The sequence below is a fragment of the Rhynchophorus ferrugineus genome, unplaced genomic scaffold (genome assembly GCF_030347505.1).
Source record: "Rhynchophorus ferrugineus isolate W39M unplaced genomic scaffold, kcgeb_rfMv2 rfM9, whole genome shotgun sequence".
Classification (NCBI taxonomy): domain Eukaryota; kingdom Metazoa; phylum Arthropoda; class Insecta; order Coleoptera; family Curculionidae; genus Rhynchophorus; species Rhynchophorus ferrugineus.
The window spans coordinates 20,269,139-20,287,633 of NW_027472588.1; the positions used below are offsets into that span (position 1 = coordinate 20,269,139).

At 30.1% G+C, this 18,495-nt stretch overlaps 1 protein-coding gene across 2 annotated transcripts in view; it reads left to right on the forward strand.

Moving 5' to 3' along the window:
- The window catches only part of LOC143202328 (uncharacterized), a 53,569-nt gene that overhangs the window by 8,860 nt on the left and 26,214 nt on the right, over positions 1–18,495 (forward strand). The window lies entirely within an intron of this gene.

Here is an 18,495-nt window from a genome sequence, read left to right on the forward strand (position 1 = left end):
ACATATTAAAGCAACTGCAAACAAGAACAATGCATTTTCATGGCCCGTTAAATAACTGAAAAATCGAGAATATGATATTTCAGATAGGATTGATTTTATAGCCCTTGACATTGTTGAGATTATTTTTGTTTTTAAAAATCTCAAAGTACTCTCGGAGACTATTTCTAAAAATAACCTTATGAGAACATCGAAACTCCTTTCATTGAAGTAAATGTTATGACCAGTATCCATCTAGTATTCCAAAACTGACCACAGCCCTATGTCTCACATATCCTATGTGGTTTCTCCTACCCTTCCAATTCAGTCTGTTGTTCTTTAAAGACATGGGAAGACTGCCAGCGGAATTCTTTTGGTCTTATATTCTTCTGTTTCTTTTTTTCGGTCTTTTTTTAGATTAGATAAGAATTAGACGTTATTGATTCTTTGACAAAAATGATTTTTTTATGAAATAATTTTAATATTTTTATTTTAATCCCTCAAGTTGTATCAGTTTTGACACATCTGACGTAATTACATTCTCTAAGGAATTCGGCTCAGATGTGATTAAAGAATTCAAGACTAATATAATTAATAATTAAATTTTTAATTATATTAAGAATAACAAATTTTTGATGCGGATGATAGAGTAACTTGAGATGGAGGGATAGAGAGAGCCTGAAAGTATATATCTATATGTGTTTTGGTTTCCTCTAAATTTGATATCCTAATTTACCTTTGTCCTTTCGTCGTACTAAAACATCCAAAAAAAGGAATCTAGAAATGATTCTCGTTCTCCATAGTAAATTCGATGGTTGAATGTTGAGAGTTCACGTGAGCATAGAGCTGGATATATCCATTTCATGATTCCAAATAGCGAAGGTGTCTTAACCAGGTAGAAATGCTGACTAGCGACAAGTTGATATTTATGATAAGATATATTGGGGAAGCATAAAAAGACGCTGGATGTTACAACAAGAATATCCCGTTTGTTGATTCAAATAGTCCGTATATTGCTTATATAATTGCAGAGCTTCTAATTTGAATATGGGTTAATATGTACGTTTAGAATAAAATAACAATATAAATATTAAAAATAATAAAATATAATATATAATATATATATATATATATATATATATATATATATATATATATATATTGTACAATATATCTTAATATTATTCCATGACCAAAAACAAACTTATGGTGAATTAACCCTGCATAAATGTTTAACTATTCTGAAGGTATTATGTTGAAGGTATTTGAAGATTCAAAGCACATAGGAAAATAATCCAAACAAAGAACACTTATTGCGCACCCGTTAATATCCAATTTTAGTTAGTGGTATTGGTTTTTTTATATTACGTTACGAACAATAAGATTAATCACGTTAAAAAAGCCCAGTCTAATTTTAGTGGCTGAGTTCATTCATAACATTTATTTTAAAAAAGGTTTTTCCACCAAATTTTGTGTCATAAACGTTATTTATAATAAAATTTTGGCAATTTTCCACTCTTCCGTAAATACTAATTAATTTATACTATTGTAAAAATCCTGATGGTTCATTATGACTTCTTCTGTCAGACCAATAAATATTATTTCATGATTTTTGTCTCATTATTTTTCAAAAGCTCGAAAAGAGATTAGAAATAAACGTCAAGTTAAAACGTCAATACAATTCATGGGTTATTTCAGACCGAATTTATTTGGAAAAATGTTAAATAATTTCGAAAATTTTTAAGTAATTTTGAAAATGTAAGATTTAACTTAACAAAAGTTGAAATAATAAAACATATTAGACATGCGTTATACATAAGGAAAATACTCATTAAATAGGGATAAACCATTAAATTTACTAGAAGGTAAAATGATAATTTTGTAAATTAGGTATTCCTAGTTGAAAATACGTTTAGAATAATTGCTGTTATAAATCGTATGTCCTTTGTGGTACAAAGAAAAGAACCTTCTCATAAAAAATATACCATTATGATTCGTCATTAATCCGCATAGGCTTTTTATGACTTTGGTATGATACCGGCGTACATATTATGTTTATTTATTCCAATATGTTCTTTTCTAACATCAAGGTTTTAATTAGATTAGTTAAACATGTAAATATTTTGCTACACATACTGAATAATAATATTACGAGAACTGATGCGCTGGCACACTCTTTGATCTAATCGACCATTATATAGATTTTATCAAAAAAAAAACACTAGTTAATTATGCAAAAATGTATATAAATCACATAAATGTGCCTTGAAATACTAACGACGTCGAAATCGTACCTATTTTATAACCATTATACAAGAGTTATTAGAAGATGACTTCGAAATAAACGATACTTTTCATTCCCCGTTGATGACTAATTTGATCGCGATTGAATCTAATAACATCTTTCGCCTTAGAACGGTGATTATTATAATGCAATTATAATTGACATTTTGTGCATATAATAGGCTTTGTATATTTGCAGCTGTAGAATTTATATAAGAATATTGGTAACAACAAATGATGAATTGATATGATGAATAACGTTAACATTTAAAAAATCTTACCAGATGAAGACAGTGTATTGTTCGATATCGCAATGTAATTGCCAATCTCTTACATTGGAATATTTATTATATATCAACTATTTTAAGCCATTAATATCTGTTAACGTTGCTGTTAATATTACTGTTAATATTGCTGTAATTTTGTTAATTCTTTTTATAAATATAAATAGTATTTTATACTTAATCATATTATATAATAATACAGACAGCAGATATTTCCTTTAACCCAGATTTTCTGTAAATTAATGTTAGTATCAAAAAATAATAATGTTAGCATCAAAAACTCCAAAGATAATAATATTATATAATTTAAAAAACAATAGCCTCAGTTTATTATATTACCACTTTAGAGCAGCATTCTAAAAAACTGATATTAACAAAATTATTTTAATGCTTAATATCACATTCGTATGGGTTGTCTCTATTGGCAATTAAAATATAATACAAAATGTTCCTACCGCTTTCTGAAGCTTAGTACTGTAGCTGCTCAATTGCTCACAGAACCTAATTAGACATTTAATACTTTACCCAGTCTGTCAATTCTGTCTCAGTGCGCCGACAATCCAATCAATTAAAACATACAAGAACAAAGCTAATAAGAGGACAATGGTATCATTTGTAAGGTTAGGTTAAAAGTAATTTCGATGTATTAAAGTAGTTTGGAATATATTTCCTAATACATGTCGCATAAAGGCACATACCTGTAATAATATTATATGAAGCCTTATTATAGCATCATTCGCTTATTCAGTCAAGAATGTTTGCAATGAAGTGCTGAAATAAAGATTTCATAAGTTAAATTTCGTCATACTTTCTTTTCTTACTTCCGAAAAGGTAAACACGCAGAGCAGTATATCATCAAAAACTGGATAGTGATTATAATGAAGTGCTTTAGTGTAGGTCAGTATCAGAATTGGTTGAACTATTGAAAATGTTAATGATTGAATCTGATCGATTTGACTAGTCGTTGATAAAGTCAATTTTTCTAATAAGGCGTATAAATAGGATTACATCTTATTTGTAATTATTTCCTTGTATATTGAAACCTTTATTTGAATTCCAATATTCCAATATTTTACATAATCGAATAAAAAATGTCTTTCTTTTCTTTATAAAAATGGGTTTCTTTAGTTAAAGCCTAATTATTTACTAAAATTTCGAAACACTAAAAATAAGCAAACCTCTGCAAACCTAAGCAAACCTAAATAAGGATATATACTGCAATAGTTGTAACACAGTATTTTCAACTTAGGTATTTTTCTCCCCTAAGTATTTTAAACATGGGAAGCCTAACGTGAAATGTATTACAACATTGCGTAATTACCTCTAATAATTTGCTACCGACAAAACTGAGGTTATGTACTGAAAACAGAAATAAACATTCCAACGAAAGTATCGATGATGGTTTGAGCACTATAAAAGTAACGATATTGACTGATATTGTATATATTTTGATTATATAATTGTTAATTTTAACATTTCCCTACATAAAACAACAGTGTTCCATTAAGTATTATTGAGTCCTTCAGCATATACAGACGCTAAGCAAAGGAAGCTCAACTCTTTTAGAAACTTATGGTGATGCTGCTCCGTCATATCATACTTGTCGGTTTTGGTTTGAACAATTTAAAAGTGATGATTTTATGTCAAAGAAAGAAAAAAAGATCTGGAGAACCAATCAAGTTCGAAGACAATGGGTTACAAAATAATATTGGAAGATATTATGATGATGACATGAAGATGTAATGAATCCACTATTTCCAGGCGTTTACCGAAAATGAATAGTACGCGAATTAGCTGAAAATGCCATTTCGAACCATTTCAACATCGCGATTTCATTGATTGCCGTGCAAAAAGAAGAATTTTCTGTAGCGTGCTGTTATTGGCGACAAAAAATATATTTACTAAGATAATCTCAAGTTCAAAGTCATGGGTTAGTCCAAAACAGCCATTCACATTAACACTGATGAAGAATATTCATGGCTATAAAGGGGTGGGTTGAGTAAGGTGTAATATTACGAGCGGCTAAAACCGAATGTTATTATTTCTGAAGATATCTATTGACATTAATTCAATAAATAAAAACACGTATTGCTGCAATAACAAGTAACAGGCGCTAATTCATCCTCCTGGTTGCCAACGTGAACCGTATGCTGTTACAGTTCGAATGGCCAAAAATCCTGCTGTGCCCATCGTACTCACCAGGTATAGTACCTTCTAATTTTGACAAAAAATATGTAGGAAATAATTAATATAGATTGTGACCAATTTTTATATTTAAATCCAATTATATGTAAAAAATGATCCATTAATGCAAACACCTAATATAATATTTAATATGCTAAAGCAATTATTTTTGCAATTAATAATATCCGACAATATCAAATTAATCAACAGAAAACAGTTTTATTAATATTATGGATTTTACATTCTAATTTTCAAGTTATATACCGCGGTGACTTAATAATACTTCACTTGATAAAATAAACAATAAAAATACTATATCCTCTTCTTAACCATAGTACTTAGTAATAAGTGATAGAATGAGTAAAGGCATTGAAAACAGTAAATGATTAATAATAGCATACACGACAAATGCATGTTCGCTAATTATTTTTACCTCTCTCACTACATCCTTTCACATCAAAAATTAAACTTCATAATTATTTTCATTCATTATAGAAAAATCATGGTCGCAATTAGACCTGTCGGTTAGATTATACACCTTGGGAAAATAGTACAGCCAATGAAAAATGAAATAACGGTTTATTAATAGAATAATAAAGTAATTTATATCGAATCAGGATAATTTAGACATATTTAATGGTCCACAGAAACACGTTTAGCAACTTTATTTTAAACAGCATGGTTTTCTTGGTAACAAAATAGATCGAATATGATTTTCATAGTAGGATACCATGACAATTTGCAAATCGTCGGTTGTAATTACAAAGTTACAAAACTGGAAACCACCACATCATCATCATAATTTTAATAAATATACAGATAAGATACGTAGATTGTTTTGTATACGGTATTGCTAAGTTGAATGAAGTGAAATTAGTAGCGAAATACTGAAAGCTAATTAAAACGCAAAATTGAAAGTTTAATCCAAACTAAATTGTCATGAGAAATCGTCATAAACTGAAATGTATAGGTTTTTATAAAATATTGACCATAAACTATATCTTTAACCACAAAACATCTTGACAATATATGTAAGAGTCTACAAGTAAATGTTACCCTACCAATTTCTCTTACTAAGCTTCAAATTTACCAAAAAAAACATTAAAACTCCTCCTTCTTTTCCACTTTTAATATTAAAATATATAGCCTGAGAAAGCCTTAGACGAATATTTTATTCCAAAGATGTGATCGTCTTAAACAGTTCAACCTTTCTATAACTTGTACAAATAATAATTCCTCATATGAACCTAACTGTTATATATATTCGCCGTTTTAAGCTGAAACAAATTTTTGTATTGGTGAAAAAAACCTTCATTCTAAAATTAAATTTTGGATTTCAGTAACTTTTAAGTATTTCATGATAAAGAGACCAGAAACTTTGATTAATGGAAACAACATAATAACTGTTCAATTCGATGATTTTTATATTTCTAGACATAAAATAACAGTTTTCCATTCATCATATTTAAACGCTGCTAATCATTACTAATTTTCAATCAGCTGATGAATCAACTGTTTCCAGACTTTTACGTGTAAAAGGACGGAAAATGGCTAACCTACGAATTGACTGAAAATGCCATTTTGAACACCTTCAACAGCGCAGAATCATTGCTTGCTATGCAGAAGAGAGTATTCTGGGGTATATTGTGATTGGCGATGAAAACTGAATCTGATGCAACAATTTTAAAAGCAAAAATGTAATGAGGGGCTATTAATTTATTACGTAAGACGATTTGGGAAGAGGGTCGTCCATGTTTTATTTTTTCTTACAAGAATATGGTAAGGGATATTGATAGTTCTTACGTAAGATCACAAAAATGCGTAAAATTAATATTAATTAATAAGATTACATATTATTGTAGGTACGTTGGTGTTACATATTATTGTATTCGTTCGTAATTTATAAATTAAACAGAATAAGTCTATTCTTATTTTTCCTTATTTAGGTGAACGTGGGACAAAAACTAGCAAAAATTCTCTTACATAATAAATGAATGGCACACTGAGCTGGTGGAAAAGAGCCATCGACATCGATACCGAAACCAAATATTCGTGGTCATTAAACATTAATGTGCATATAGTAGGATCAGCAAGGTGTAGTATCAGTTACTGCAAATGTTCACCAACTACATTTGGACAAACAACTTCGCATTGTTTACAAAAAAACCGCCAACAAGCAAAGCGATTGATTAATCTTAAAAATAATTCTTTCAGCAGAGCATCGCCATGTTCTCAGAATGGAAAAAATGGAGAACTGATTGAAAATATTTTGATTAATATGTATTGTACAATTCTTTCCGCAATTACAATCCTCGGTACTGCTAATCTGTTTGAATCTGCACGTATTATTTTGGTGGTTCTTTTTTACGTTCTAGTTGATGTTAGTGTCACGTCTTTTTGTCTTGGGTGCCTTCTTGGTACTAAATCAGCTTCAATAGTCCCGAATCACTAGCGCATTTGGATATATTCTCCCTGTTCATGTTATTCAAGCCTTATTTACCTCTTCGTCAAAGATATATATCTTGTAACGTCTAGATGCTTTGATGTCCAGCTTCCGTACGCTTCTATTCGCAATAGGCTGTGAATATAAATGTCGGGTTGTGGTATGACAATGTATTATGAATGTGGTATGATAATTATTAACGATATAGTTTGCCACACTGTCGTGTCTTTTGATTCTCATATCATGAGTTATGTGACGCTGCTGCATAAGACTGCGGAGCCGATATTTTGTTCTGCCTCTTGCTATTCTTGCTTTGGAAGGGAAACTCTACACAGTCGCCCTGGTCTTTGGTTCAATCTAAAGCGAAGGCTTGACCATAGCTTTGATATCATTTTTTGACCCCAGCATTCCGTTAATGTCCCAAAAGAAAACATTATAGTCAACAGTTTATTATTTATTTAGAATGTCTAACATAGATAACAACATGCCTTTAATCATATTAGTTAAACATAGTTTGTCCAGTGTTATATATAGCTGTTAGTTACTTAAACAATTATGAATTAAGACTGAGAATAAGTAATGAAATAATGCCTCCACAATAACTATTTCAGAGTATTTGAAACTGCATCCCATCGATTTATACTTGAACCTGAAAAGATCTTATCTCAAAAGATCGATCGCGTCTTTATCGTAGGTCAAGATATGTTTCTTTGTATTAATTCAGTGTAATTCCCCACAAAATTCTGAAAGTTTTATTCCGCTATCAATATAACTCGGATTGAAATCCTTGAAAGGCTTGTGTCATCATAGAATCCCAAACGAACCTCAACAATCCATCTTTAATTTTTCAACCATAATCATCAATTGTATTCTACTTTTACAGCGCAAGTGCAAGTGCAAACTATTCCAAGTTTGGCAAATCTTAATTTTAACACACAATTATTTTTGGTATAGCTAGTCTTCATAAACTAAAACATTAAGCATTATTTAGCATTAAGCATAATTTACTGTTAATATGGCATCAAAGAATGTACATGAATAAAAGATGTAACGCTTGATACAGTTAAACAAATAAACCGTTATAGCCTTTCGAATTGGTCGTGATATTGATCCTAATATATGACTTTAATAAATTATTTTTAAAATTACTAATTTTCAGTTTAATTATTTATTTATTTATCTATTAAGTATCATTCCTTGTTAATAAGTAATTAAAATAATAATTAAAATTTTTATATTAGTATATATCAAAAGGTTTAGTATTTAACACCGAGTATGGCATTCAATTATTTTCATATTTTATCGAAATACATATCTCATTATCTTGATAATTATTATAATTGTTTGATTGATTTAAAGATGTTATTGAAGTATATAAATTTAAGGTTCCATAAATCGTTTTGCGGTCATTATAATACTTATTGCATACAAACTAATATTAAGGATATACGATAGTAATTCCAGAAGTACTCATCCCTTAAGTATATATATAGTATATAGATAGCAGTTCTTGTTATTGTGGTCAACGTTTCCAAACCTATACACTTTGTATTTAAATCTAAAGCTTTGGCAATAATTTTTGTTTGAAATTTCTGTTATTGATCACCGCTGATATTACCATTATTGCATTTTCCTGTCATCATCATCAATCCATAGCCGGCGCTTGTAGAATAAAGTCGACCTCTCAACCAATACGCTGCTGTTGGTGCCATAGGACTACGAATATTAATCACTAAATCTCAACAACTTTAGTCTCCTATTCTTCAGATCATTTTCGAACATTTTGGGCCTATGTCTTCTTCGGAGCTGTTCGGTAGGTCTTCCACTCAAAAGGCCGATTTCGCCACAGAAATCTGTGAGATGTCTTCGTTGACCTTCGATTCGACAAACATGTCCAAACTATCATACACATCCAAACTATCGACATACATATTTAATACGATCTCGGAGAAAAAATTGTAGAATTTGCCTTAAGCATCGGATTTACAAGACCACAAGCTTACAAATATTAGACTATAACAGTGACTAAGTATAGGAGACACAGAGGAGTATTGGCAAGATAAGTCTTCAAAAGAGGTGAATTTTAGTTTTGATTGTAATATTTCCTCTGTTAGAGTACTAAGACCTGGTAGAGTTACCAAAAGATGTATGATGGGTTATTTGTAGAGCTGCATGAAGAACTCCCTCCATTGTTTGAGACGTTCATCGTGTGACGTTTTTTAAATATTGTCGCCGGTAGATTTACTCTTACCACTCAATTTCCAAAATGTTTGGAACAGCGTCCGATATTCACATTTCGATGCATCTACTTCCAAATCGGCGGACACACCATTCGAGTAGGCTTCTCTTTCCAGCTTTATGTTTTTCTCGAAATACTCTTTGAAACGTATTTATAGCCGCAACTGAAGCAACAACATTAATAAATGTAAGCATGATTACTCCGTTTTCTTAAAATAAACTTTCATGTTTCAATACATATAGCAATAACTGCTTAATGAAGCTCATGAATTCCAGACATTTACTCATGTTGATCAAAAGATACTGAAACATTTTAAATAAAATACGAATGTATTAGAATTTATATCTTTAAATCCTAACATTTATTAAAATTTTCGAAATAGCTGTTAAAATCGATTTCTGAAATTATCTTTAGTCTGCTTCAATTCAGTATTCTCTTCAATCGATTCAAAATGTTATCACAATAATATTTCTTTTTTAGTTTATGGACAACCAGAAGTAATACATATTAATAACATTTTTTATAAACACAAGAATTATAGTGATTATCAAGATAATCAAATATTTATTTCAAATACGCGATTCAAATAGGGACTAGGTATTGAATATTACAACAATTAGTAATAAAATACCAAAAGATTGAACCATTAGAAATCAAAATTGTTGTTTATGTATTATCTATATGCTGTACTTTTTTTGTTAAGGTTTGGTACCCTTTCAAGGTCAACTTAACGAAATTCAATGAATTTTATCGGAAAGTGGATGAAATGTTTTTTTAGACAATTTCAAAATATATATAAATAGCCATAAAAAACATGTGGCTATAACGGTAAATTATTGGTAATAAGGAGTTAGTTGGTTAATGACCACAATTTAACATGTTCATCAATCATTCAATTTAAACAAATTAAAAGAAAATATTTTATTATATACGAATTCCTGATTCCTAGGTATTTGAATCATAATAACGAATAACCTTTAATTTATTTGAAAACTACATTCTAACATATTTTAAAGAAAAGAAGTTGGAACTTGCTGGAACAGCTTTACAGATAATACTGCTAAATCAATCCTATTTTAATACAAGCGAAACCCTTTATTCTAAGCACTTTTCACATTTCACAAGTAATAAAATAAATTCACTGTTTTTATGGACAGTCAGGGCCGCGTCAGTCATGAATTATCCCCTCAAACATTCCAACCAAATGAGCATGTATATTCTGACCAATTACACACCAACTTTACACATTATGTACTTTTCCAAAATTGTCCTATATTAATTATATACCCATATTTGTCAATTTTTTATTCTATTCTATGTGTCTGATCAAGTTCATCCAAAACAAGGATATTATTGTATACAATGTTTTTTCCATAAGGTCAAATAATTCTTCATTTTATATTCCTCTCGACCAGCATGTCCATTATAATAATTCTTTACCACCCCTATATTAAATCGATACGACTAAATATGCAATGATAGAAAGTAAGTCGAAATACTCTGTGAACATATATTTCTACCATTTGATCTACAGCGTATTTTTCAGGCCTGTTTGATGAAAATGAAAAGGAAAAATACCATATGATTTTTTAAAAAAATTACAAACTGCATTAGGCAATACATGATAACATAAATTCACTATTATTTTGAAAGGAAGAATATGTCAAGGTGTGTTTCAAATTACTGCTTCTTTATTTGATAAATAAGCTGATTGCGATAAACCCAATAAATTCATAAAGATTTTTACTTTTTTAAAATAATTTTGTCTCAAGAAAAATAAATGGTTTATATAAAAGATCACACTACCTATATGCAGATGTTAAATAACATTGTAACAACAAAAGACGGCACGGAACAATAGGATGTTTTTAAATAAGACAATGCTAACTTTACAATCAAAATAAAGCGAAAACCGTGTTTAAAATCCGTCGTACAATTCACATACAAATTATTTTGTCAAAACTAAAATCGCCTATGGAAATTATACGCTCGTTCTCTCTAATGAATTTTTCAACAGAACCAGTTCGTTCGAATTTCCTGAATAAAATATGTAGTGAATTGAATGTTATAAATGAACGAACGTTTCAAGGAAAAATAGAAGTAAATATACCATATACAACATATCGAAAGCTATCTAAATTTTAAAATATATCAGTTTTTAAGATTTCTGTTACATAAACTTGTTTGTATGCTCTTATGGGTGAGTGACAAGACCTTACTATAAATACAATATAAGTAAATGTTAATATTCTGTATACTCTCGCTGTACCTTTATATACTTGTTGTCTAGATAATACATCTGGTAGCGTCAACTCGCTTATATTATAACAAACATTTGATACTAATACATCATGTATTAATACTATTACATGTTGGCAATACTGCCTCAGTGTCAATAATGCGACACGTATATATTGGTCAGGTTCCATGCCCAGTCCATGTTTTTCCTTTTACGAGCAATAGTCTCATCGGTAATGATGGCATGGACAGCATATGAAAAAGTATCATCGACGAAGAGAAATAGTGAACGAAACTCAAAGATAAAAAGCAAAGACTGGCGAACGCTAAAAAGGATTGTGACTAGACAACAAAGCTATCGCGACAAAAATAACAGTGAAACGCAAAACTCACTTAAATTAATATTGGAGAACTGCTCAATATCTCTTTATAACGTAATCGAACGCTAAGCTGCGAAAGAAGCGGTGCTACGACCATAAAACCTGGGCACTTGACGATTGGATAAATGTGGTATGATCTAATAAATCATCATTTCCATTATTTCGTACAAACGAGCTTATGCACGGAGCAGCCTACAATCTGGATTGCCTGTTGCCTACAGTCAAACAGTCATCAAACATGGAGGAGGTTTTCTTTATAAGTTCGGTAGCAATATCGTGGTATTTAACTGGTCATCTCATATCAAGATGATATTCTCAGAAGCGACAAGTCTTGGTTTGAAGACGATCAGAATATCATCAAATATCTACCGCGGCCAGCACAATAGCCAGATCTCAACATAATTGAACCATTATGGAAAGTTTTTAAGCCGGGGCTAAAGTGTATATTTCTATTTCCAACATCATTGAAGCAATTGGCGGATGTTTTAGTAAAATAGAGGGACAATACTTCATTGGCAACAATTCTACTTTACGAATCTATTCCGCGACTGCATCTGTTTTAAAACAAAATGACGTATTTGTTATTTATATGTCGGGTATGCATCCCCTTTATATCAGTGCTGGAACAGATATGTTTGTATTTATATGTTTATATTATCGAGATACACGATACAAATCCAAAGAAACGTATCTTGACATATTTACCTAATGATCCCAAAGTCATTACCATTCGGTGCAAGATTTTTCCACACACAAATTTTTCAGATGTTTCAACAGCCATAACTCGAAGAAACTCTGGCGAATAGAGTGGACATTTAGCTGTACAAGAGGCATTATCTTGATGAAAAACGATATTTTCTCTATAGTATTCGAAAATATTTTTGTTATTCAGCTTCAAAAGCCACTCATCAGACATAACTATTGTATGTATTTTGATCAGCGATATCTATTGGTGAAAGTGCGAAGTAAAATGTAAACATCTGTTAAAGAGCATAACTTAAACGCTAAATTCGATAATTTTGACATTTGTCTATATAACATAACAGTTTTTCATTTAGCATTATTAAGTTAATATGTATATACAAACCCTTGGCAATCATTATTTTTGTTGTTTGGAATAAATATAAATAAATCTACCGCCCAAGTCCATAAAATATTTTTAGAAACTTATGATGATATTACTCCATCATATTCCAAAAACCACCAAAAGCGGACTGAAGTTACTGTGAATTAACATAGTTTAATGGAATTTGAAAAAAAGCTTGCAGTTCAAGGTGAATGTCCACCAAATGTGTATTGCAGTAGCTCCATTTTTTAGCCGTAAGCTATTAGAAATTGGAGTCACCAAAGCTCGGAAACCATTCCATAGAGGAATATCATAAAAATTTGGGTAGATGGAGTGCTCTGGAAGGGTATAACAGTGTTATTTCGATGATCATCAAAGGCAAACTGGCAGACGAAGGCACAGGCCATATTAAAACATAACTTTACACTATAAGCTGTCCAGGCAGAATAACGACGTACAATCCTGCGACCGTTTCCTTAGATGGGAGGTGTTATATAATACAATCCCGACTATCCAGCAATCTGTGTAAAAACTACCTGAATGGCAAACGAGTGAGATAGAGGGATCTGTTTTCTAATAAATAAGAACCCGAAGTGCTTTGTATCGCCATTAAACAAGTCGCATTTTCTTTCCGTTAAGTAAAATAATATTTTCAAAAAATTAATAATTTTTGTGATTAAAATCCTTTCTCATATTATATTTTCCATGTCTTTAAGTAAATTACTAAATTTTAGAAAATAATATATACAAAAAACATAAATCTATATACAAAATATAATTCATGCATTTTTAGAGATCAAAACAATTTTACTTAACTGAAATATTGCCATAGACAAGATAAAACACAAAGGAAAAGAAAGGAAACGAAAAATAACTATTTTAATTTTATGCAACGCAAATTTTATTTGTCATACATGTACAGTAAACAATGCATTTAAATACCTAATATGCGTTTAAAAAAATGCCGTAAGTAAAATGAAGTAATGTTAAGGCGTTACGAATTTAAAGGGTCCTTCCTCTTATTGTTCGGTATTGCCATATTCTATTAACTAATAGTGTTCCGCGTAATTTGTCCATAAAATTTCTAATTTTCATAAGACTGGAACGTTTCTAGTACCGATACCTTAGACAACCTGTACTTCGAATTTCCTTTGCGTAATACAAAACCATAATTAAATGTATGGCATTGATCAATACCGCAATTACTATATTAGATACAAGCGAATATACTAATACTTGTGTCTATTTTGCGTTGTTCAGAGTAAAAGTTCATGTTACAAATACAATATTTAAATTGGAATGAATTGTAGCAAAAACTTGTTTCCACATGAAATATATTTTTCTTCCCATATTATTATAAAGAATAATTCTCAATACTAGTTTGAGGTAGACCCCCGAGACATGCTGTAACATACCCATGTGATGCTAATATTTATAAACATTTTGGGACAATTACACGCATATGAATATTAGACCTTTCAGTGCTCAACTCAAGGGATATATGAAGGATGTTTATTAATTGCTAGACAAAATAGCTTATGGAAAGTTATGACCATACCAATCTTAATTACCAAACCGTATACTAAATTTGCAGTAATACATTTACCCATGTTTTCCTTCCGTAATCATTTAAGCTCTATTTAGGATTACTATCGAAGTGATAATTAACAATGCCCTCTGTTACTTTTGGTAAATGTGTCAAATTATAAGACACTGATTTACAGTCTTCAGAAAGCTTTCATAAGTAAATGTTCAGTGTAAATGTTAATATTGATCTCACATTAGAAATTAAATTAATTTAGCGTGACTAAATATGCTTTGGTCTATAGCATAAGATCATTTTCCATCTAAAAATTTTAATCTCATTCAAGTTCGTTACACTACAGATAAACTATAATAATTAATGATGCAATAGCTCAAAGTCATATACACATTATTAATTAAATCGTATTAAAATAGTATAGAAACGCTTGCATAATGAATTATTTGGACACAACTTGCATGAACAGATAATATACTACTACCACTTAAACCGGTATACTTAAGACTTCTAAAACTATCTTCAAGGATTACAGCTTGACCCGCGTAATACATCAACCTATAATTCACATTTAGTAATGTTCCGAATACAAAAATGCCTTTTACTCCATTAATTATGTCCAATTGTACAGCAATAAAGTAAAATTTATAGAAAATGTTACCCTTACAACCCAAGCAACAAAAACAGGTTTTAAAAATCTAAAACTGGACATAAACTCCTCCATACTAACATAATTAGTAAACTTTCATTTTAAAATATAGTTAAGTAGGCTAAATTTAAGCACGATTGATACTACTAATAATACTTGGTACCTCTCCAACAATCAATTAATTTTTTTGTAGATAAATTAGATTAATATCAAAAGATATTGATATTCTAGTCAATATTAACATGCTAAAGACATCAAAGAAGTGATAAAAAATCTATAAAACAGCATTCCTAAAAATCATCGAAATTGTTTCAACATCCAATTCATTCGCTCTGTCTACAGTTCTACTCTTTTTAACATTTTACTTTTAGATAAATAAATAATAGATAACGTACAAATATTACAATGATGGAATCCATAATTGGAAAATCGTTAGAACAAATTTATTGAAATTGGTGTACATACACAGCAGTACAAAAATTCCATTTAAATTAATACCTATGATTCTTTAAACAACTGGCACAAATTTCACAAGATCTGTCTTTAAACAACTGGCACAAATTTCACAAGATCTGTCTTTAAACAACTGGCACAAATTTCACAAGATCTGTAGCAATAGAAAAAGTAAATAAACCGGTATATATTGACACGGATATAAGATACTAAAGCACTATTTATATGGTGAAGATGTTTAGAAACAGTAATCTCATTAAAGAGCAGATTCCTCAGATACTACTTCAAAGATTTTGATGTCAAGGATTGCTAAAGCTTGCTAAAAAAACCGTCTTCTTTAGCAAATGTTGAAACAATTCTCGCTTGCCATAAATACTTCACAGGTATAATTAAAGATTTTAATTAATTGAACAGCTTTCCTGACAAACATATCAGCAAAATAGGTCTTTTCTTGTATTTTAATTCTCTATTGATAAAAAGGTCTACTTAAATATTAGTTAATAAAATAAAAATGATTAATTGGGTTTAAATGTTGTTTCATGTTATAAACATTTTAAAAAACATTAAGAAATAAGATAATCATCATCTATCAATTAATAAACTAAAATATGTGTCTAATTAAAAATCATTAAAAAAACACACCGTTATTGCTGCATCTACCTAATTTTTAAAATATAGAAATTTACTTTATAATATATTATAATACATTAGTATTTTTCTTAAAATTAATAAACTGTGGGACTTTGAAAGAGCCGTCTATAGTTTGTGTTTGACAGCTATTGATAAAATAACATCTCAAATGTTAACAAAGATCTGAAAAATATTTTCGTATGCTGATTACCTTTTATGTAAAAAAAAACATTTGGATTACTATTGGAACTCTGCACCATCAATGTAAATGGTTGAAACATATTTAAAAAAATAAGCTTCAAAAAATAAATAAGGAACTGACTAAAAAAATAAAGTTATACTTTTAACACAAAAAAAATTTAAACAAATTCTAAACATAATAATCGTTGTAATAAATAACTAAAAATAAACAAAAATCTAATTTGTCCTATCTACTATTTGTATTTTATATGCTACTATATATACGCAGTAATACCTACCTAAACCTATTTATCGATTTACAATATTATTTTAACTTCTACCAGTTGAGCACTTTGAAGTCGGTACGAGCAAAAAATTAGATTTATTTTGTTCGCAATTTAATTTTGTGTATATGACATAAAATTATATTATTATTTTTGTATTGTTTTAGCTCAACACCATAGTATACAATTAGATGTATACATCAGTATACAATAGCAATCTTAAAAGTATATAATTAGTTGTCTGTACGTCCCCAAAATATTTAAAGAAATATTTTCTAACTCCTAACCATTGACACAACTCGTCTTCCGTCACATCAGCTCAGCAATAACATTATACACAAATATCTGATTACTATAGATAAAAAAGTATGTAAAAAATTGTACGTGCGTTTGAAATGGGATTCCATCGATTTCTCCGGATCCCATGAGATCCTGACTTGGTTCCTATGAGCCCTCCTCCGAAATGCACTGTTTCAAATAAAAAATTAATTTTGACAATGGATCCACAACTGACGGAAAAATCAGTGAACATATATAAAAAATACAGTCGAACATAGATCCTCCTCCTTTTTTGAAGTCGATTAAAACGGTATTGACTGAGTACCATTGTAGCGGTTTTGAATGTTTAAATTAGCCAAACGAGATTTTTTACACTCGACTACAAGCACGACCGTGTGACCTCTTGAAATGTAAGACCAATACGATACAGCATAATGACGTATTTTTATAGATTCGTCAAAAATAAACCTTAAAGTAGTTCTGCTTCGATTAAGGCGGTTTTAATGCTTCCATTCCTGTAGGTCACTTCGTCACACCTAAACCTTTTGCGATTTGCGGAAAAACAAGTTTTACCAAATCTTCTTGCTTTTATGTCTATGAGATAGCAGAGACCAAGCAAATCACTGTACAAAAAAAGGGTTAGCCGAGAGTGCTTAAAGTTAGTGAAAAGAACGTTCTCCAAGGAACATTAATACACCTTCATAGTTATTTTACCACTGCTGGGCATAAATTTTGAATTGATGAAGCAGTTAGGATGGATATTACTTCAAATATATAGTTTCAAAGTTTCCATTCCTCTCAAAAGCAGAGGTAAAGGGAAGTGTTTTCGTCGTATCAGACATTAGACGGCTTATAACTGACACGCACAATTCATCATGACCATAGTTCTTAGGATTCTCCTAAGAACAGGTGGATTGTTTTTAAGAGAACCATAAAAACTCTAACTATAAGCAAATCGTCAAAATAATACCAAAAGCATTTCAAACTTTAGGTTTCCTAATGAATTTAGAAGGGCATTTTCGTCATTCCCACCTCGACCACTTTCTGAAACAATTGGGGATGTGAGTAAAGGACAAGGTGAACGGTTTCACCAGGGCATTAAAGATATAGACAAAAGGTACTAAGTACACAGGTAGAAGGAACACTCACTATAAAAAAAAGGTTTAATTATCTATTAGCGAGCCTATATTAGAGATTGTTGTCCTATAATAAAAAGGAAGTCATTTTCGAATTCAATACACCCAAAATATAAAAGACTCCTGAATTGTTTCGGTTACGCCACAAAACCTTAATAACTTTTAAACATTTTTTTTATGTTACACATGGTGACAATATGCCTGGATGGAGATGTGATGTGATGGAGAATATTTACAAATATTAAATGATC